Genomic DNA, 23,884 nt, shown 5'->3' with positions numbered 1-23,884 from the left:
TTCATCTTGTGGTCAATGATGACCCCCAAGTCTCTTTCTTCCGTAGTGCTAGCCGGCGTAGCACTGCCAAGCCTAAAGGATCACCTGCCTGTCTTCAGGCGTGGGTGCTTTGCCCCAAAGTTTGGTGTCATCGAAGAACTTGGTCAGTCCGCTTCTGACTCCGATGTCCATATCGTTAATGAAGATGTTGAACAATATGGGTCCAAGGACAGAGCCTTGGGGGACCCCACTGGTCACAGGGCACCATGATGATTGACTTCCATTAATTACTACCCCCTGGGTCTGAGCATGGAGCCAATTTCCCAGCCAGCAGATCGTGGTGGACCCAAGGCCACAAGTGGCCAGTGTCGCCAAGAGGTGATCATGGGATACCAGATTGAAGGCTTTTTTGAAGTCAAGATATATGGCATCAATATCTTCTCCCTTGTCCAGGTGATAGGTTACCTGGTCGTAGAAGGAAATGAGATTGGTCAAGCAAGACCTACCCGCAACAAACCCATTCTAGCTATCTCTTAGGATGTTGGCATCAGCCAGTCCATTAAAGATGGCCTCTTTAATGAACTTTTTAAAGATCTTCCCTGGGATAAAAGTCAGGCTGATGTTAGTTGGGTCCACTTTCCTCCCTTTCTTGATGATAGACACCACATTGGCATTCTTCCAGCCTTTAGGCACTACACCAGAGTGCCAGGAGTTTTCAAAGATCTGTGCCAGGGGCTGGACTATGATGCTAGCCAGCTCATTGAGTACCGTGGGGTGTAGATTGTCAGGGCCGGCTGACTTAAAGGTATCCAGCCTCTCAAGGTGTTCCTTCACGAGGTCAGCATTAATGGAGGGCAGGGGATCTTCCTCACCAGGACCTCCCTGTCCTTTGGTGGGCATGGGTGTCCCATGGGACTGATGGAAGGCCGACACAAAGTACCTATTTAATAGGTTGGCTTTTTCCTGGGCGTCAGTTGTCAGCTGTCCCATCTGGTTCAGCAGGGGTCCAATGTTGCCCTTGCTTTTCCTCCAGCTCCCCACATATCTGAAAAAGGACTTTTTATTGTCTTTGATGCTCGAAGCTAGTTGGAGTTCAGTTGCAGCCTTGGCTTTCCTGGTTTGCTCCCTGCAGGACTGGACCAGTGCAGAATATTCCTCCTTGGACTTTTATAACCTGCCATAATAGTACAACCTAATAATTTAAAATGTTTTATTTCCATATTCATTTATGTTCAAAATACATGGCTAGAATGTTATTAAAACATATGCTATCTGCTACACACACATTATATAGTAAGTGCATTACCAATATAGACAAGCTTTCGTAACAAATGGTTCTGTCAACTTTAAGGCCAGCTACAGACATTGCACACAAACTGGTATAAATGACTGAAAACTAGTCTAAACTACTAACAGTACAGAAGTTTGGCACACACAGACCAGTTTAAAAATGGGAGAACCTGGTCTAAGGTAGACTTGGATGGATGTAATATATGACCTAAGCAATTTAGGTCCATCAATCTTCTGTACCAGATCCCCTCACAACTCAAGTCAGATTGTAGTCCCCTGGCATCCCAGGCTGCTTTGTGGGCCCCTGCTAATCACCCCTCGCTAGCCTTGGCCACACACATCTGCCCCGGCTGAGCAGGCTCTCACAGAGCTAGCTGCAGGCAGAGGTGGGGCTGGGGGCCATGCCAGCTGTCAGCTGCTGTTGGGTAAGTGCGGCTGGCCCAGGCTGGACTGGCCCTGGCCCAGCTTGGGGGGCCCTGTGCAGTGGGGCTTCACCCCCCCCCACTGCCTGCCTGGCCACCTCAGCTCCTCCCCCAGCCCCACCCCTCTGCCATTGGCTGGGAGGGAGGGAGGGGAATGGAGGCCCCCACCACACAGACCTGCCCTCCCAGACCCAAGCTAGCGCAGCTGGGGTGGGGGCTGTGTGGCAAGGGCCTCGGCTCTCCTCTCCCTGCAACTGCTGACAGCTGGCCACTAGTGGGGGGGGGAGGGGAGGCTGGGGAGAGGAGCCATGGTGGCCAGCAAAGCTGGGCAGTTGGGGAGGGGGGAAGACCCTGGAGGGTCTGGGGAGGGGGCCTCTGTTCCCCCTTTTTTTCCTCCAACCACCACTCACAGGGAGGTAGGAATGGGGACAGGAGCTGTGCTGGTCAATGACAAGTGGCCAGCTTCTCAGCGGGGCTCAGCATTCTCCAGAAGCCTGCTGGGAAGCATGCAGGAGCACCCCCAACCTGTTGGCCTCAACCAACGCAGGCAATCTGCAGGCTTCCCCCACCAAAGGCAAACGCCTGTTCTGTTCACTCCTGACCTAATCTAGGGCACTTATAAAGCATAAATTTAAACTCTTTCTGCCTCAGGGTTTTTTAGTGTCCATAATTAGCCCAAAGGTACAAACAATTTCAATGGTACCTTTTTACAATTCTCTCTAATGTATAAAGCTATTCATACCAGTATTGTGACACAAACGAATATCTAAACCCTTGTTATCAGAATCTCTGTGCAACACAACTTTATGTGTTGCTGAAGAGCATACATTAAGGCAAACATGCCAAAGTATATATTTTTAATGAAAATATATCTATTAGCACCTCTGTGCATCTATCTTCATAGGCTATTCAGGTCACAGCACTGTTTTGAAAGTGTTTCCTGACACCTGTGAAGTTGGTAAATATTTCCTGTTTTTGTTGTGTCTGCAAAAAGTAGGTATTTTACCAGTTGGATCTGGTTGTTTGATCAATTCCATGCTGGCTTCTATTGTGGCACTTCAAAATGTGATCTCCATTAGATTTATGACTATTCAAGTGAACTTAAGGGCAAGAAGATTCTGTGGCAATAAAAGGCTAATATACTGAAACAGTATAATATCTACAGCATTATCTCACAGAACATCTACCTGTATATTCATACTCACAACTTGTTTTTCCTCTTAAAATAGGCATTAACACTGTAAAAGCAACAATAATAGTATGCCTGTATTCTGGATTACCACAGACTTTATGCACATCCCACCTGAATATTTTATTCTTCTCAGTTACGTAAGAATGCTTTGCAGAAGGGGTGTACATGGGTCTCTAACCAGGCACTAAAATAGGCAGATCACAGCTCTGAATGCTAGAATAGCTCTCCATATTTTCTTTTAAGCAGCATCTGTAAAAAGCTCAAGGAACAGCTTCTAGACTTCTTGCAGGGAGAGCTAGAACTGTGATGGAATACTTTGGCTTTGAATGCACCTGCAACCAAGACCTTTCCCATGCACACGTTACTGTGATCATCATCTAGAACCGATGCTACGGGTTAAATCCTATTTCACTTTTCAGACCTCAGGGCATGCACACATCTGCTTAACTGCAGTTTTTGGCACTGACACATGGTTTGCAATTCAGCTATGTCTGTGCAAGTACCCATTGAGCATACTCGAGAGGACTGCAACCTGGCTAGGCACATATGTGGCAACATATGTTTGACCATAAATCCTAGAGTTCTAGCCAGACAGGAACTCAAGACTTACCCTCTCATGTTTTAGGCCAATATTTCATCCTATTCCATGTATACAAGGGACCCCTTCCCTCCCCTCACTAAGAGGGGCTTGAATCTGCATTTGTTGCTTCCTTGCAGAGGGCACTAACAACCAAGCCACAGGTTATGCATTGCACTAGCCCCTCTACAGCCTTCTCTTGCACCTGGCTGACTACATCTTGCATTTAATATGCACTAGATAAAGTAGCAGAGAGCAGTGAAGTGCAGTGGATCTCATTAACAGCAAGGGTCCAGGCAAGAAACCAAGGACTCCTCCCATCATGGGCATCTTTCATGTCACTGAATTAAATACCTTCTAGCTTGTTCTCTTCCTTTTGGCCTCTCCGAACTCCTTCTTTTGGGTGGCCGAAGGGCCAGCTTCAAGAAGAAGGGTGTGGGGGAACATTAGTGGTTTCGGGCACTTGCTGGCAGTGTAGGTTTAAACCCCCTCTGTGCAACCTAGAATTTAGATCTCCTGCTCCCTGGGCTAGTGTCCTAACCTTTAAGCTAGCAGCCAAAGCAGGTGGGCTCCCCCTCCGGCAAGGACGTGCATAGCATGATTCTATTTCATCCTGTGGCAAAGCAGAATCCTGAACTCTGCAAAAGCACCAAAAATTACAGTTATGCAGGTGCACACATGCCACTTAGGGATGTAAAATGAAATACAGTGAGAATACAAACCATTTCATAAACCTATAACTGCAATGTTAATTCATTTGTAAGCATTTCAGAGAACACAGAAAGTTATACAATATATAAGTGCAGTCAGTAAGTACTATCCAGATAAAGAAAGAGATTTTTAAAATTATATTATTTTGATATTCTCCTGTTCTACACTAAGCCTGTCAAACAAATTGGTAACTGCAGCTCAGATGTATTTTCTGGCTTCACCCTGCCTAGAAAGTTTGGAATAATAAATACATTTCTCAAAGGCAGCATTTAATTTTGTTTAGATTCCCAATTTCATCCCAACTGCATCATTCAAATAGACTTTGATTTCCTTTTTATTTTTGAAATCATGCCATTTGTAGAGGCCTTCTGTAAACCCACAGGACACAAACATCTTATTCAATAAATTAGGACAAAGGCAGCTGTATTAATATTACTTGAAAATATTTCTCCTCCCCACAAAAGAAATATCTATTTTTGAAGAACAAATAATGGCCTGGAATGCTATTGAAATCCAAACACAATATTGGTATGTTCCTGAAAAAAAAAAGGTACAATGTTAATGCAAGAGAGCACTTGCAGCTGTGTCATGCTTTCCTGTTTGTTATTTTTAGTTTTCTATTCCTGCTTTTTATTTTGGGCTTCTCTTTGCTTCCTTTGCAACTTCCCTTTAACTCCAGTATAACTCTTTCTTATATGAGGTATTTCAGGCATTTCTGGGTTTTTTTGTTTTGGGGGTTTTTTTTGTTTGTTTTTTAAACAAAGGAAACCCAAGCATGTTTGCCAGTTTCAGGAACGCTTGTTTATCTTGGCAGTATTTGAGTTCTTGGCTCACATATGGCGTTTAGGAAATTTATCTTTACAGTTTTCCACTTTCTAATGTAATACAGTTTTGTGGGCCTACTGAAAAGCAATGACTACGATTCTGAAATTAAGTGCTGACCAATAGTATTAGGGCAGTAGTACAATGTTTGATTTGAATCAGATGTTGAGAAAGTGACATTTAACAAGGATAGTCAGAAATTGGTACCAAAAGAGGGACTTTATGGTATAAGTTACTGTAAAACACCAAATTATAAACAAGCTTGTATCTAAGCCATGGGTGACCACGGCCTCCCGAGTCTGGGGGGGAGGGGTACCAGATCGCCAACCAGTGGGGGGGTCCCCCAGCAGCTGATTGCCAAGCTAGTGATGAAACCAGAAGTACCAGCAGCCGCAGCTTCTCTCCGGGGTGGGGAAGAGGGGGAGTATGCCAGCACTTCTCCTGGCTCCCCCACTTCCGGCAGCCAATCTCAGGGGGTGCACATGGACTTATGTGCACCCCCTATGCATCACCAATGATCTCAGCTATTTTAATATATTGTATATATTTATATACCATCCTTATTAAATGGCTGCTGTTACACGATTTAAAATTAATCATGAAAATTCTCATTTATAATTTCATCTCATTATTTCTGGCGTCCCCTGATTACTGCATGTGTGGGGTTAACAATGTTGATAAGTGTAAACAAAATGAATGTGGAATGTGTATATGGATGCACCAGGAGTGGGGAGAAGGCTTAAAGAGCTCGTGTCATTCCTTACTAGTCTCCTACTTTCCTGCCTTATTGAACTTACACAGGCAGTCATAATTTTACTGCCTGCATTTAGGATAAAAATAACAAAGGATGATTCCTGCTCTTAGCATCATCTGGCAACTTAGGTATGAGTGTGCCACTGCATCAGAAACAAGAGAACTGGGGAATGCTGTACTTTTATAAAGATTTTGCTCACTGCACACCCATAAGTGACACTGAAGGACCTTGGTTTTGTATAAATATATTGCCATCATTCATCTCTGCAGGTGCTCTCCTCTCCCTGATATTCCTAAGAGCTCAATGGGAGCAGAACTGGGCTCCTTCTCTAGATGTCATTTATCCTATGTCTCAGGGATACAAGTTGTAGCCGTATTGCTGTACAGGCAAAAGGAATAAGAACTCATGGCAGAGGTGATATCTTTTATTAGACCAACCAGATATTTGCAAAAACAAGTCTTTATTTACAAGCTTTTGGGCATGCTCACCCTTCCTCAGGCATAGGAGAATGGAAAGATTGTAAAATTTCTTCTAGGTGGAAATGAAAATTCATATTTCACTGGAGAGCTGAAGGTGTTGTAAGATCTCCTGGTTGGAGTAGTTCATTTGGTGTAAATTAGGCTCAGATAAAAGTTAGAATAGTCTATTTACCTCAGTGTTGTCTATGTACATAATTCAACATCCTGCTTGACACCAGACAAGATCAAGGTAAATAGACATTCTCCTATGCCTGAGGAAGGGTGGATTTGCCCAAAAGCTTGCAAACGAAGATTTTTTTTGCAAATATCTAGTCGGTCTAATAAAAGACATCACCTCTTCCATGAATTTTGATTCTATCTATCTGATTTGTGCATTACACAGTTAGGGCACTGCCACATGTTCAAATTAAAGATGGATAGAAACCAGCTATAAAACCATTACACATTTTCAAGCACTGACTTTGTAGCTGGTTGGCACTTTTTATAGCTGGGTGGACATTTTTATGGCATGATGATTATTTTGTACATGTGACTAGTCTAAATTTATTGCACAATTAACCAGTTAATTGTGTAATATATGTAACATGTGGCAGCAGACTTAAACTATTATTAATACTCCTCCTTGTAGGTGCCAACATGTGACAGCATTTGACTCCCATGCATCCCATCAATGAATCAAAACACTTAAAAATGCGTTAGGTATCAAAATAGATAGAAAGCTTCAGTTTTTATCAGAGTCTTTCAAATTCATGAAGTGTTCAGACCTATGGCTTTGGTTTTAATAAAAGCAGGGTGATGGAGTGTGGGTTAAGAATAGTATGTGGTGCATGAAGAGGGGAGGCAGGAGGCATTGAAATACAAATTCAGATTGGCTGGCAGATGATCGGTCCTGGCTTATAGTTCCCTTTGCTCTTGCAGTACAAGTGACATAGTCATCTACACTTATGACTATTTGTGTGAATTTCTCTGAAAAAATGATGCCTGTTTTGTGTGTCCAGTCATATGGATGAAGAAAGATGTTCAGATGTTGCCCAGTTGTGAGGGCAAGCAACTGTTGTTGTCCTTGACGTTAAAGTAGAGCAAAGCCTTATTTTGCTCAGTTCAGTGAAAAACATGGCATGGTGGGGCTAAGAGTCTTAATGCAAAGAAGCTAACTGCTACATTGTCAGACTCAGAAAAGTTTACATAGTTTATTGACATCATACTGGCCTCCATTATGTTACATAGGACAAATATTTTTTCCTCATGCCTTTAAATGTCTAAAGGGCCAAATAACATGTCAGGAATTGGCAAAATAGCTGGTCCCTGTACTCAGAGAGGTCTACTTCATATTTTAACTCTAGCAATCTCCCTGTGGGTGAATCTACATGTTCATTAATGCACCATAATTACCGCACATTAAGTTTAGCAATTGGTTAACCAAATACTAAATCAATTCACATTAACTTGCACTGTTACTCAGAACTGCCAGAGCATGAGTTTTTAGTGCCACTGACTGCACAGTAGCCTAATACTACTGCGCAGAAATGTATTAGCATTGTTTTTGCCCAGCAAAATGCTGCACAGTGTTATTAGGCTACTGCACAGTTAGTGTCTCCTGTTTCATGCATTTCTATAGGGGTAATCACAGTAGAATCTAAGTGCTAAATTATCACTGGTCACTTGTGTTTTTAATGTCAAAATGGCTACATTTTCTTGCTTTAGTGACATAACATACTGGTGCAGTAGCCTCCACCGTGGTGCTAACATGGAAAAAGGAAGTGATCTGTGCCATATTTGTATGGCACTTTTTGTTGCATTATGACATGATTATAAAGTCACAAGATGGAAAATTTGGTAAGAAAAAATGGGGGATGATTGAAATAATCAGTGGAAGACGAGGTTTTTCTTTCTATATCATTTAACATTTTCTATTCCATGTAATTGTGTTTTAGTTCATTAAGGGCCTGGACATGACAGGCTTACATTAGTAAAATCCACTCCTTCAGTAATATTAACAAAGAGTAGACATGCACTGTATAGCCTAACATTGGTGCAACTTACTAGACTCTAGTGTAGAGATTTCCCAGGAAAAATGAAGAGTAAAACTCAGCTTGTCAAAATTCACCAGTCTATCTCTCCACTTAATACAAATAGGCTGCTACCAAATCTCCCACCACATACTAGCAATGTACTGTAAGAAAGTCTGAGAAATCTTGTCATTTATCTGCTCCAAACATGGGCATAATTTACACCGCTGTACAAAATTATGTAAACTCACAGTTTGAAATGTCAAGTTAAGATTTTAGGCACAAACTTGGCTCCAGTAAAATAAATAAAAAGAACTCTTGTGACTTTATCATAAGCATGCCCTCTATGAAGCCTAAAAAAGTAATAGAAGCTTGATTGCTAAGGGACCATGAAGCTGGTAAGACATTTACATGATGTTTAATAGCAGGGCAGAAGTTGTTTTTGGAAATTCAGAAATAAACTTGGGTTAGTCATAGCTAATTAAGGTAAATACCCTTCATTTAAACACATCTTAGTTGTATCTTTCCTTATGGCAATTATTTTGATATTTTTACTATGCATGTTCAGTTTTTCACCCATCCCCTTTCTTTTAAGTTACCTGCTTCCCCCTCCCACCTCGGCCACCTTCTTGTTGTGACTGAGAAGTAAGATCTAGTCATAATGCTATGCTGGGAAAAGAATATTTTATGAATTGAAAATGTGTTCTCTATTTAGAAAAAAGCACAATATATCCTCATTCTGCGTAAACAATATGACCTTCAGGTGGAACGCAGCCAAAAGGTCCATAAATAGCATCCTTAACAAGGAAGGAGACAGAAGCATTACGAGTTCATCTGGCCAAACCAGCCTGCACAGGAAAAAGAAATGAGCTACCTGTAACCCTTGCAATCTGAAAATACAGGAGTCCTTTTAATAGATGCCCACGTGAGTCTGTTTCCTATATAGTTGGTGGGCACCAGCATGTCAATAACATGAAGTGCATACTTTACACTTACATAACACTCTTCTTAAAGTAACAGTAGGAAAATCTATCTGTTACATATTCTCTCCCCTTGTCATTACCTGACCACCTCATAATTTTTAATATATTTATCAATACAATAGTCCTGGCAGGAGTAAAGGCACTAAAAGGCCATGTGACTTGCTCAAGTCACACAGAAAACTCTGTGGGACATAAAGGACTTGGACTTGAACTCAGTATCCCATGCCCTAAGTCAGTGCTGCAAATATTGGACCATCCTTCTTCTATAGAAACAGTTGCTAAATTGTTGGACTTAATGTGAAGCCCAACACTTTCTTCATGCATTTTATAGGTTTGCTAGATGAAACAGTGTTAGCGTGATTTGCAGTGGTCATGATCCGATATTTAAGTGGTGCAACACGTGACTGTAGCTGGTTTATTATGCTGGGACTATATTATGCAAAAGAGTCCACGACATTAGATGGGTGCTGAATGTAATTTTCTGAATCATAGGGCACATCTACACATGCATTATTACACTTTTCCTGATACGCATTAAATATAGTACCTCCAATGTGAGGGCACTTTTACATTTGTTTTTTTTTTTTTATGGGGGGAGGGAGTGCTTTAATTAGAGTGGCTCTGAGACCCACTCCAATTAAAGCGCTGCCACATATCCTGTATCAGTGTCCCCATGCTTAAAAATGATGGTGGGCGCTTGAACTAAAGCTCATTCAATTAGCTTTAGTCAAGTGCCCCTGCTGCTATTTTTAAGCATGGGGATGCTGATACATAAGATGCAGGAGACTGCTGGAGTGCAGTAATTACCATGCTCCAGTAGACTAGATTAACTGAGTTTGTTCCAGTGCGCTGGAATTACAGCGTGTTGGAGCAGGCTCTGCGCTCCTGTATAGGCACCCTACCCTGAGATACTAAATTAATGTGCATTAGGCTGCCCTGATGCACAGTAATGCAAGCACACACTTCTTAAGTAACACTTAATGTGCAGTAGCCTATTCTACTGTGTATTAGCATAATAGCACTTTTTTTTACCACTGCTTTACTGCATAGTAAAATAAGCTACTGTGCATTCAAGCACACGCGTAGACATGGCCACAGTAAATGAGTCAACAGCAACATTCACAGTATTCATGAACATTCCTGTGGTTGGTTCAACCACGCCTTTACCATGTTGTGTGCTGATCCATGAATATACCTGTTAACAAGTTGCGCTTGCCAGCTATTGCTGAAATGTCTGTCCTGTGTCAGGGAATAGACACAGAACCATAGGAAAACATTCCTATCATGTATGGTCCTATACACCACTACACCACATGATTTTAGAGGCAGAAAGATCTGGAAACAGAAGGTATTAATTTTATTATCAAGCAGAGCTCGTCTCCTTAGGCAAGTTCTAACTACTTTATACAACCAACTTCACAACTAGCTTGCTGAGCATGTTGCCATGGTGCACACAGCACCCTCCTGGTCCTCTCCTCTGCGTAGCTCTCTCTAACTGCTTTCTCCTTCAAAACCAGGCTTCTTTCTCTTCATAAAATAAATAATACCCAAAATATACATATAAAAAAATCTATAGGCCAGCTCTTCAGAAGTTGTGCATGCGCAGCTGAGGCAAGAATGCCAGCTAGGTGGATGCATCTCAAGATATCAAACAGTATTTATTAAAGTAATATTTCAGATGATTCAGAGTCATTAAGTTGGAAGCATATGCTAACTACATCACTATATGATCTTACTGTCTTTACTGGTCTCCTCCCTTTCCTCTTCCCTCCTGTTGTTTCTTACCATTACAATGGGAGAATTCTTTGAGACAAATACCATGACTTCCTGTATGCTTTTACCATGTCAACCAGAAGAGACCCTGATCGTGACCAGGGCTGATGGATACCATAACTGTAACTCCTTTGGTTGCAGTGCAGTGGCAGAGGGGTTAAGGTGTCTTACTGCAGTTCAAGTCCTGTATTGGGACTCACGCCAAAGACAGCCCCCAGCCCTGAAGTTGTTGCAGCTATAAATGAGCACCTAGTCATTTGAGGTGGTGAGTCAAGACAGCTACCTGGGATGCTGGCTAGATTGCTTTTCTGTGTACTGCTTGCTACAGAAATTGATATGCCTTTACCATGTTAGCCCAAAGGGCTATTGGGCTCAGGAAGATTTTTGGATGTAGGCACATGTCCAAGCAGGCATGTGCACATTGCCATCTATGTGCTTGGCCAGTGTGTTCCCTACTACACATACCTAGTCTATGCACACACACTTATGTATTTACACTGTAGAAGAAGCAGAATTGCTACCTGTGCCTAAATGCCACTTACGTATCTAGAAAGTTGCCATTTAGATGCACAAAAGGAAATCATATTACACCCATGCCTTAATTCAATCAGGTGAATTGTTTCATTGATTCAGCTGAGTACAAGGTTAAATAATGTGTTGATGGGGGTATTCATTCTTTATATTTAATTTTCTTGTTCATTTTAGCTATGTAAGTGAATATGCACTGTTAAGATCTAAATGAGTTTACTGCAATATAATCATGCATGGTATGACCCAAATAAATAGGGGCGATGATTTCCACACAAAATGAACCAGAATAATTAGATTTGAATTTTGTTGGTCCAAGAAGTATATGAGAGGCAACTATACAGTTGTTATAATAAAAGATTTCACAAAAAATCCTTGCCCCCCATAGATTATTTTATGATATGTCTTAATGTATGAACCATGAGTTACATATTATTATTATTATTTATATTTAGGGATCCACTTAATTCACAGTTTCACCTTAACATTTCACTGTTTCTGTTAAGGTGAGTGTCACAGGGCGGGGACCCAGGAGCGGCCGTGATTTCTCCTGGCGCCCCCTACCATGCCAAGTTGGTGATTAAGCACCCTCGTTCTCACCCACCACGTCTTTGATGGTATAAAATTATTAAGGGAGGCTGCCTTTTACCCCCTTGGACACGGTACTCCTTGGCGTACTCCCGCTGGTACCCCGTCTACCGATGATTCTGTGCACTCCCGCCACAGGGCTACGCGTGGCCCCTACCACCCCTTATACCACGCCCCAAGCCTCTCAGTTGTACCGGACGTTGTTGAGTCTATTCTTGTTACGCTCGCCCTCTCCGGGGCTCCTCTCTGAGCTCCCGCCCTCTCCGGGGCTTCTCCCTGTGCATTCCTCTATGCGGTCACCCTCCCTGGAGCTCTTCTCTCTATACAGATACAGTTGCCCTCCCTGGGGCTCTTATTCCTGCACATCCTCCCTGGGGCTTAACACCATACTCTCATGTGCCCTCCCTGGGCTTCTATTCTCGCGTGCCCCCTCTGGGGCTTCTATTCTCGTGCTCATGCCCTCCCTGGGGTCTTGCTTGCATGATTCCCGCCCACACTGGAGCCTGTGTGTGCCCTCCCTGGGGCTTCTCACAATTGGGGCTCAGGTGGCCGTAGCCGTGCCTGGCCCCCAATGCACGGTGCCCCTTCTCAGGGCTTGGGTCAGTGCACCCCCTCCTCGGGTCTACAACCCCCACCGAGGCTCAGGTGGCCGTAGCCGTGCCTGGCCCCCAGACCCGCCTTCTCAGGTCGCTCACGCACACTGGGGCTTCTCGCCTGTGCGCTCACCCGCACTGGGGCTTCCCCCGCACGACACTGCCCCACTGGGGCCAGGGTCTATACAACCCCCAAAATGCGGCACCCTCTCTGGTGCCAGGAACCCCCACACTACTGGGGAGCTCCCATGAGGCCTCCTCCAACCCCTACAGCCTCACCCGGTCCTCCGGTGTAACAACAAACAAAACCATCGGCCACTTGGCCCCAACTCAAACTCAAGCCTCCTGGCCCAAAATGTAAACCCTAAGCTCTCTGGCTAATCGTCATTTCCAACCCTGCCAGGGGTTCCTCTGTCTGGTATTCTCACCCATAATCTGCTCAGGTCATCAGGCTTCTCAACTCTGCCTACTCCCCGCAGAACTCTCTCTTTCATGGCTGCCAGAGAGGAACTGCCTATGGCCTCAGCCTGTGCTGTTTATATAGGCCAGGCCCTACCCCCTCCTGGTCAGCTGACCCTTGTGGTTTCCCCAGCAACCAACACCTGTTCTTCCTTCTAGGAGCAGGCACTTCAGTGCACTGCGACAGTGAGCATTAATTAGCATTTCTAAACTTTTTGTAGCACACTACATATAATAAATTATGATGATGTACGTTACAATTCATATTGTATATACATTTATAGTTATAATATATTCACATTTAGATTTAAATTGAATATTTAGATTTATAATAACATGATAAATTATATGATATAATTTACTTTCAGTGGAATTTTCTATTAAATGATATGGTATATGACTCTCTGCCAATCAGCGGTGAGGGGTGGAGCCCACCAGAAAATGCCGTTGAAATTAGCTCTTCGTGCCACGACCAAGCCGCAGAAAATGCTTTGGTTCAATGTGAGATAAGTAGACCCCTATTTATATTACAATGGTGCCTTGAAGCCTTATTAGGTTATCCCTTTTTGCCTTTTACTGTTTTAAAGCTAAATATAGTTGCTCCGCTACACTAATTTGATTCTTCTTGCCAGTATATTTTTCTAATTCATGTAATAAAAAGATCTGGTCTTTTCTCCTCTCACCACAAGTATTTTTCCAAGATGTAATTAAAATTACTTAAGCAGCCAGAAGCTAGATTCATTTTCCTCCGTTTATGTTAGATACAACTGTATCTTGTTCCTTACCTTATTACTTTTTATATCTACTGTCTCACAGTCATACTATAGCAATGCACAATTTATTTTCTTTAATTAAGTTTAAGAATGGACTGTTTTGCTATTATGGTTCTATTTTCCCTTGTCAGAATGTCCAATGGGGCAAAGAGCAAAAAGAAAACCAGAGATTTAATAAGAATATTTGAGAGTAACAGTCATTTAAACCTGCAGTAAATATGCAGTAGTATAAAATGGAAAACAAAATCTATAGGTAATAATATGTAATAATTATATTTTTTTATTTATGAGTTTTAAAGCAGTTTATATCTCCAGTTTGATAATAGGGAAACTGAGTCTTGAGAAGTTCACATGATTTGATCAAGGTCATCCAGCAGGCTAGTGGCAGATCCTGGTGCAGAACCAAGGCTTATGAGTCATGCTCCAGTATATGATCCCACAGGCTACAATGTTTCCCTTCATTCTAAAAAAAGCCTAGTATTTGTTGTTTACAGAAACCCATATACCCATGTACTTGCCAACACCAGAAGGCAGAACCATCATTCCTTGGGTGTTTGAATTCAACTGGACAAATCATGGCAGACTATGATGCAAGGGACAGTTCTTCAGTAGCAAAGGCATGTGCTAGGTGGGCTAATCAGCAATGTGAGGTCAGGACTCTGACAAAACATAACTGGATTTCTCCCATATATATTATATTTATTCCCCTTGGCTAAATATTAAGGCCTGTATTTTTATAGCAGGCTTAGTTTTGGGTACCTGCTTTGAGACTTCTTAAAGGAGTCTAATTTTCAGAGGGCATTTTTTTTAAATTGGGTCCCAAAGTTGGGGAACCAAAGTGGAGCCACTTAAAACAATTACTTAAAACAATTACTCATTTCTGAAAACTTAGACCTAAGTGTTTAGTGTAAGAATTTCACTCTTCAAGGGCTGATAGCCCCATTCCTACAGTACATATTCAGTTACATTTTCATGGAAGGGAACAGGACTTTTGTATGAGTAAGGACTTCAAGACTGAGCCCCTGGAAAAAATATCAGTGCCAAGTTTCCTAGTTATAACTGAAATGCTCTCCAGAATCTCTGTCTTCACCATCTTGCCCTCTTGAAAGGTAAATATTTTTCTTTTTGATTTATATACTTAACTCTTTTAAATGTCTTCATCAGCTACACAGTTCTGCCTTCATGTTTTGAATAAATTACTCTGTCAGAGGTTATATTTGAGGAACAGTCTCTTAATAATAAAGTATATTAAGAATCCATGTTTAGACTAAATCACCCAGTGTAAATCTAACAACAACCCTACTCATACTCACCACTCTTATTTACTGTTTGGTTTACTATGCTGATACATCATTTCTGAAAAGACTCTACCTTGTAACTTGCAAAAATCTGGCATTAAAACTGTAAGTACTCAGTCCTGCAGAAAATGTACAAGTTCTGGAGAAGAGCCTGAGTTACAGGAGTCACATCCACACCTAGACTCTAAATTCTAGAAGCAAAATCCACTAATCCCTCCAATAGCCCCATATGCCATGCAAGTCCTGGCTCTTAGCTTTGCCTTTGTGGCCCATCCCTACTCTGTCCTTATCTCTGACCTCAAATTTCTTTGCATTGCCCTTTGTACTTTATGCCCATCTCCCATACCTGATCCTTTTCTCCTTCCATACATGCTTGTCCTGTACATGGACTTCTCCCTAAATCTGTGCCTCTATTCAACCCTTTCACCTTATTCACATTTCTCCTGAAACTTCAGTGGTGCTATGCTCTATTGTGAAAAGTGCAAGCTTATGTTAAAACACTAGGGTCATCTTAGTTAGACTTATAGGGGCCTGGCAAATATAGCCATACATGATATATGCTTAGCCCAACTCTGGGCTCAGCCATGGGAGGAGAAACAAAAACACTGAGGGAACACAGGACCACATCTTCACACTGGCAGCATCCTCCAACTGGAAACCTGCATTAAGGAGGGAATTAAAGATTCTGACTGATGCAGAATAATTCCAGGGCAGAGGTGGCCAACTTGTGGCATGTCTTCCACAAGTGATATGCGTAGTCTCTGTGTGTGGCACATGGCAGACGAGAGAGGGAAATAATAGAAGACAGGGCAGGAAGCAGAAAGTTGAACAGATAAGGCTGGGAGCACATGGCAGGAAGCAGAAAGCAGAGCACATTGGATAGGGTAGGGGAATTGGAGTGACACTTGGGAAAGGTATGGAGTTAATTTGCCGCATGCCTGCCAAAAATGGTTGGCCTCCAATGTCCCAGGGCCTGTAGACCTGGCTCTTTACCCCTTGCCCTCCCCACCTCAGGAAGCATGCTGGGATATGATAAGGAGAATTTTGCTGGAGTGACACAGAGTTTGCTGGTCTTTCAGAATGATTGCCGCTAGTGTCAGAGAGGTTTATAGGGACTATTCCCTACTTCTCTGTCCCTGTGTGATGCATAGGTTTGACAGAGATGAGACTGAATTTGGCAAGGGCTTAAAGGACAGTTGCGGGAACTTGAATACTGCTCTGCTGCTATCTGCCTCTGTAGTTTGCTTCTTTGCTAAGAACAGTGTAGATGTGTTCTTCAGGCATGGACTGTTGCAGATCCTTCAACCAAGGCTATTATAGCCTACAATGAAATGGGCATTTTATTGGATGGAACATCATGTGTATAAAGGCAGTTAATCCAACAAGGACTAGAAGAGGGACCTACAAGCCTTGTATTTTGAATATACCTTTAGAATGGTCATTAGTAGGGATCTACCTAATTTGTGGGGGTTGCCCCCCCCAGTTTTGCAGGCAGAATGTGGCCCCAGGCAGCCATTTCATGGGTGGAGTGCAGGGGCTCCCCATGCCTCTGACTGGCTGAGGGGCCCTGATGGCCCCACCCCTTGTTGCTGACTGGTGGCATGGGCTGGCTACCATGCAGCCCTGCCCCTCATTGCCAACTGGTGTAGAGGGGCAGGGCCACATGACAGGTAGTGCTTGCAGCCAATTAGCGGTAAGGGGCAGGAGGGATGGGAGGCATCTTGCCAGCAGCCCTTTGAGTGGGTAGCTCCCTTCCTTCCCCACCCCAGTGGGCTGCTGCAGTATGAAAAAGACTGCTGGCTCCCTCTGGGGAGCTAGTTTTAGTTTTGTGGGGGGTTCTGCAGATTTGGTGGATTCTGTGGATTTTGCAGACATTTGTGGGCAGTGCCAGATTTTGTGGAATCCATGAAATCAGGTAAAATCACAAATTTGGTAGGTCCCTAGTCATAAGGCCATTTTCTCTTAACATTGGCATCCAATCAGCATAGGAGCTGTGACAGTAGGCACAGACAGAAGTGACAGTTTTCACCTGATTTGGCCCCTGAATGTGCTTTACAGCATGACCAAACACAAGTGCATGGCTGCAGAGCACTCTAAAGGAGCCCAGTCCCATGACGATCTGAATCCTCACTGCATGAGCGTTCAGATGAAGATGCTCCAAAATGGAGTGCCTGCATTAACATCTGTCTGCATGTGCCAGGAACAGGGTTGGGCTGAGGCAGCTGAGCCCTGCTCCCAGTGCTATCTGGGGGGACTTCAGCCCACCACCCCACTCTCTGGCACTGACTGAAAAAAAACCAACCCAGTCTGAACTCCCTCTGCTCCCTCCCTCCTCCCATTCTGAAGACAGAGTCAGGGCTGGGAGGAGTGGGACTAGGGAAGGCTGCAGACTCATAGCCACTCCAAATTGCAGATGAATCCCCCAGCCCCTGGGACCCAACAGCAAACATTTGTTTGGTCCAGGGGATCACTGTGACTCATAGTTCTTCCTGTGAAGTGCAGTGTGTTACAGCAGGGAGCTGCACTTTTGTTTGCACCTAGTGTGGACTCCAGAGTACATCTTCTCCAACATGGCATACTGAATTCATACCACTACTTGGAATCCAAAGAGTAATTCATGGAATATACATTTCTTATACATGTTTTAAATCAGCTTTAGGTTTACTAACAACTTTACACACTGAAATTGAGTAAATAAAATAAAAATACTCAGTTAACTTGTGAATTAGTGAATTTTGCTTTAACTTACACTTTTTGTGAGATGTGTATTATTCCCCTCTTATTCAGAATGTCATGCTGATAATGCTCATGAGTGATTTGTGGCTATCACAACACTGGGTACTATTTTACTTTTGAAAATATAACCAACAGATAAAGGGTTTTCTGTTTCTCTTTGTATTTGTTTGCTTTGCAAGGAGGTGAACAATTTAATAACATGCCACTCTGAGCCAAAACTGTTGCAATATCTGAAAAATGCTGAAGGAGAACAAAAAACTTATAACTAGGAAAATTGTAGGGAAAAAAACTAGTGAATTTTCACATTTTAAATAGTATACTGTCTATGCTAGTCCAAGTATTAAGTCCTGCAACATATTCAGCACTCTAGCCTCATTTTGTGAAGCACATAAGCATGGACTTAACTTTAAGTAGTGAGTAATACCATTGAAGTTAATGTGAATATTTTCATGCTTAGTTTTAAGTGCATGATTAAGTGTACCACTGGATCAGATGAGAATGAGGTCTAAACCTTTAAGCAATTCACCTCTTGAATAAACAAAAAAATAATGTGATTTCACACTTGTTAGATATGATTCATTATACATTAACTAAATAGAAATAGCTTTCTGATGATGCTGGCATGGCAGAGGGCTTAAAATGGAGCCCTGTAAACCCTTTGCATGTAAAGGTATAACTGTGTGAAACTTGGAACAAGTGAGAGTATATAGACAACCATTGATCCTCCAGATTACAGTGCAAGAGGTCCAGCCAGATGCCCAAACAATCCACCCAAGAAGCCCAATTTGAGAGGAAATGACAGGCCGATCAGCTTGACCTCAATCCCAGGAAAAATCCTCGAAAAATTTCTCAAGAAGTCCACATGCGATGGAGAAGGCAAAATTCTGAATGACAGCCAGCATGGTTTTGTTACAGGTAGGTCATGTCTAACTAACCTTATCTCCTTCTACAACCAGGTTACTCACCGTCTGGATAAGGGAGATGAGGTCAACATCATTTACTTGGACTTTATGAAGGCCTTTGACTTGATGTCCCATGAGACTCTCAAGGTAAAACTAGGGGACAATTCAATGGTCAGATGGGTGGGAAACTGGCGGCAGGGTTAGACCCAGAAAGAACTAATAGATGGATCTGTGTTGACTTGGTGGAAGGTAGCCAGTGGGGTTCCTCAGGGTTCAGTACTTGGACCAGTGCTTTTCAATATCTTCATCAATGATCTGGATGTTGGGGTGAAAAGTGCACTGGCAAAGTTCACTGATGACGCTAAGCTGTGGGGAAGTGCAGCCACATATCAGGGTAGGCTGACAATCTAGGTGGACCTAGACACATTAATTAGATGGGTGGACCAGAACCAGATGCTGTTCAACACTGAGAAGTGTGAAGTGCTCTATTCAGAGAGAAACAATTTGCAACAAATTTACAGGCTTGGTGGTGCTATGCTAGCTAGCACCATGTCTAAAAGGGATCTGGGGGTCATAATTGACCATAAAATGAATATGAACCACCAGTGTGATGCTACAGTTAGCAGTGCAAACAATATGTTGGCATGCATCAACCGGTGCATCTCAAGCAAAACTAAGGAAGTTATTCTCATGCTCTACTCGGCATTGGTGAGGCCACAGCTGGAGTACTATGTCCAGTTCTGGGTGCCGCACTTCAAGAAGGATTTGGAGAAGCTTGAGAGAGTCCAAAGAAGAGCCACTCGTATACTTAGAGGCCTGAAGAGCAGGCCATATAAGGAAAGGCTGATAGATATGGGACTGTTCAGCCTAGAAAAAAAAATTTGGGGAGGATTTTGTGGCAGCTTACAAATATATCAGGGGTGAGCATCAGAGCTAGGTGAACAACTATTCACCAATGAGCCCCAGGGGAAAACCAGGAGCAGTGATCATCAACTCCTAGAAGAAGGCTTCAGACTGGATATAAGGAAAAATGTCTCCACAGTTCATGTGACCAGACTCTGGAATAGACTGCTAGCGGAGCTGGTGCAGGTATCTACCCTGGACATCTTCAGAAGGAGATTGGACGCACACCTTGCTGGGGTTATTTGACCCCAGCAGTCTTTCCTGCGCAGAACAGGGGGGCTGTTGGACCCAATGATCTCATAAGGTCCCTTCCAGGTCTAAACTTCTGTGAATCTGAGAGAGCAAAACAGCTTGTTACAAGTTTGCAACATGCAAGTGTTTTATTTCATTTTGTCCTGGGTAGATGGGGTTGGGGCACATCTTTTTTGGCCCACCTTTTCTAGGGCCTTCCTCAGTAGAAGCAAACAGACCACACCTGAATAGGGCTGTTTGGTAGCTGGCTCAGGAGCTGCCTCACATTCCTTAAGCCCCTTACAGAATTCCACAGCCATCACACCAAGAACTTCTACACATGTGCCTAGGTAAGGGCATGAAGGAGTGGAGGCTTTCCTAGCTTACCATCCCCTCTTTAGACCATTGAGATAGAGACCAAAGGCCAGGCTGAGTCCAGATGTTCCTCAGTGCCTCAATGGTTCCTCAGTAGCTTCTTTTAGAAAGCAACAGATTAGAGCTGTTGCTGACTGCCTAATCCATCAGCGAGGGTGAGTTTCTGTCACGGTGATGCCCCTTAGCCTTATTCCAACCAAGGATACCCACAAGGCAGTGAGGGCTGGGGTTCTGAGGCCCCCTATACTCCGCTTACTTTACAGGTTACAACACTGTGGTATTTTATGGAAGCTACCCCACCACAAGTAGGAAGCTACGCCACAACATTGCCACCAGTCTCTTCAGTTAGATATAGTTTATGGTCATGCCCAGAATATAATATGAAGATAAGCCAGTAAAGTTTTACAGGCTTTTTTGGGTCCTGCAAATCTCTTGTTAAAATGTGTGTTCAACCATGGTCTTGTGAGAAACCGAGTGCCTATTAAAGTTCTTAGCATCTGATTGGTTTCAATATTTGCTTTCCTTTTAAAAAACCCAAATTTTGAAGGCTGGTCAGGTGGTAAGGATTCTGAAACCCTTGAGAATCCTTACACATGAAGATGCATCATGTCCAGAATTACTCTGGAAGATAGATTATATTTAAAACAGTGTCTTTTTGAAGCTGCTTAGTAGTTTGGAATGGCCCAAGAAAGATATACCAGTGAGCTGAAGGCAGTGAACTGTTTATGGGTACAGACTAAATTGCAGCTTTCAACTTGGGAATCAAGGTTTTATTTGTAGCTATTAGGCCTATGCGGGGAATACAGAGAATGTTATTGAAATATCTTACAATCTTTGAGATGAGGTGAATGGTTGGAATAATTGATGATTCAGTAGAGGTGCTGATGGTGAAATCAACTATCCCTAGATCTTGGAAAGAGGGGAATTGTTATGAGCTGTTGGGGCCTATTAAATAGGTTTGTTTTTCCATAATTTGGAAACTTTTAGAAGGTGGACAGAGTTTCTGAACACAAGACTTTACATAACATCTATTTAAAAATGTTCGGTCTTTACATATTGTCTTCTATGCCATTATTTCTAACTGCAGCAAGCAGATGGATGAGCAGGAGAAGTAATCCAATAATGGCTTTAAGCACCCATACAGAGAAAAATGCATTTCCATTTAATGTTATGATACCTATGTCTGAAAAAAACTCCATGGAATATCATGTCCAAAATAATCAAGAGTCCATCCAAGGAAGTCTTTACCAGGTTAAAGTAATCATATTTAAATTAAAAAGTATGTTGTAGAAAGATCAGAAATAATTCTGCTGCCATTCTAATTGATGTCCTGTACCACAATGATACTTGGGGGATATTTCAGGAAGATTATTCACTCAGTAACTGCATTTGTCTTAAGGGTTAAGGACAGAAGTTATAAATAATCCAGTTTAAGTGATCAGAAACTGGTTTAAACCTGTAAGAGAATACAAATTCAGTGCACATAAACCAGTTTCAAAATGACCCAGACTGGTTTAAGATAAACCTGGTTGAATGTAGTATCAGACTTAACTGATTTGGGTCAAATTGGTTTATGGAATTGCTGTCCCAGACCCCTTCCAGGTTTAAGTTAAATCAGAATCCCTCAGCATCCCAGCATGCTTTTCAGCCCTGGGATGGGCTTGTCTGGGCTGGTCTGGGTGGGGCTGTCTGCTCTGAAGAGCGGGGCTGGCCCTACCCTTCTCATCAGTAGCCAGAGCTGTGACCGTCTGAGAACCAGGTGGTGTCTGCCTGGCTTCCCTGTGCTCCACCTCTCCCTCGTTGCTCCAACAGAGGTCCCTCCCTCCCCCCACCTCCCACAGCACAGACCACAGTGGCACAGACCCCAGTTGGCATCTGGTCACGGTCATGCCACCCACAAGCTAGCTAATGCTGAGAGGTGTCTATATGTGTGTCTCCAATTTCACTGGAACGAAGATTTAAACCCCTCCTTAATAATAGCATCCTGCTACGGCCTTGCCATGCTCCCCCTTCCCCCCAGCTCAGCACTGTGGAAGGGAAGGGAGGGCTTACTCTAGCACCCCTCCCCCCAGCTTCTAGCCTGAGCCACTGCAGGCATGTGCCTGCATTTCATGAATCAAAAGTGAACGTCTATCTACTTGCAAGTCAGTTCAATCTCTACAGGTTAGACTAACCTGCAAAGATTGAATCAATTCAGGCTCGGGCTTTTTAAATGCCTGTCCCTAACCAAGGAGGAAATGAATTAGTTACTACCAGTTTACAATGACAGACGTACACATGGAGCTGTGTACATGCCTGGCCATGCTCAGTCTACGTGCATTTACGTTGTGGACGTGGTAGAATTGCTAGCTGTGCATAAGTGTAAGAATAGAAAAAAAATGAATTCCACCTTAAAGTTACCAAAATGGACAAGATATTAGATTCAACAGATTATATTATGATGACAGTAGTGTCGCTGTCTGTGGAAATGTTTCTTGATGTTTTTTTAGCAAAGAACATGGATCCAAGGAAGAAAACAATGACAAGAAGGAAAAATTCTAAAATGACTCAGAGGAACTATAGAACTTTTCCCTTCCACTGTCCAGATGACTTATCTCAAATACCAAGCTCATAGATTAAGCCCAGAATAGAAAGAGGAGCCCAAAACATTTTGGAAGGAATGCAATTCTCACTTCCTTCCTTCCCTTCTAGCATTTAAACTAAAGATCCAGATTTCTACCTAACATCTATGTTTATGAGAGAAATTGTGTTAAACTTTTTAGTATGTTTGAATTCAGACTTCCATTGATTTTTAAAAATTGGCACCTACATCTAGCTAAACCAGTAGCAGTGGAGTCCATTTAGATAGGTCTTGTACAACCTTCATAAGCATAGTATCTGAAAAAATGCATATATGTTTCCTACAAACAGTCATTTCCCAGGATCTTGATGCAATGCCATTTCAGCCATCAAATTCTTCCTTCAAGGTCCTTAGAACTGAAAGTTATAAGCCAATGTTATTTCTACAGTAACTCAGAAGAAAACACCCATATTCTCAAACTCAGGTTTTCCATTTTTTTTTCAGTTTTTTTCAGCCATGATTCCTTTCAAAGGGAAGTACTATCAAGAGGAGAAGCCCTAGCTATTTTCGTAGCCTGGACAAAATAAACTTTGCTGCAGTCTCACCTACATTTAGCTACCTAACCATGCTCACCAGTCAGAAGCTACTGATCACTTCTCATCTCTTCAAACACCATTCCTCCAATTCTGCTGACCTAGGTAACTTCTCAGTTTGTCCATATGCCATACCAGTCCTAATTATCAAATGGCGGTGGCTAGTTAATTCTGCATCCGCACTGGCAGAGGTAGGAGATGTCTAATCAAAGTTTTAAATATTTCTGTACCAGAACAACAGGCCAGTATTTCTCTCCTGAAAGTAATTCCTTAAAAAAGGACTAAGTGAAACCCAAATGTGTATGTGTGCTTTTAAAAGGAAGCTTAAATAGTTGTACAGAGTTTTTTATTTTT

Source organism: Crocodylus porosus, unplaced genomic scaffold (genome assembly GCF_001723895.1).
Source record: "Crocodylus porosus isolate Cpor-Errol unplaced genomic scaffold, CroPor_comp1, whole genome shotgun sequence".
Taxonomy (NCBI): Eukaryota; Metazoa; Chordata; order Crocodylia; family Crocodylidae; genus Crocodylus; species Crocodylus porosus.
This window is presented reverse-complemented; position numbering follows the sequence as displayed.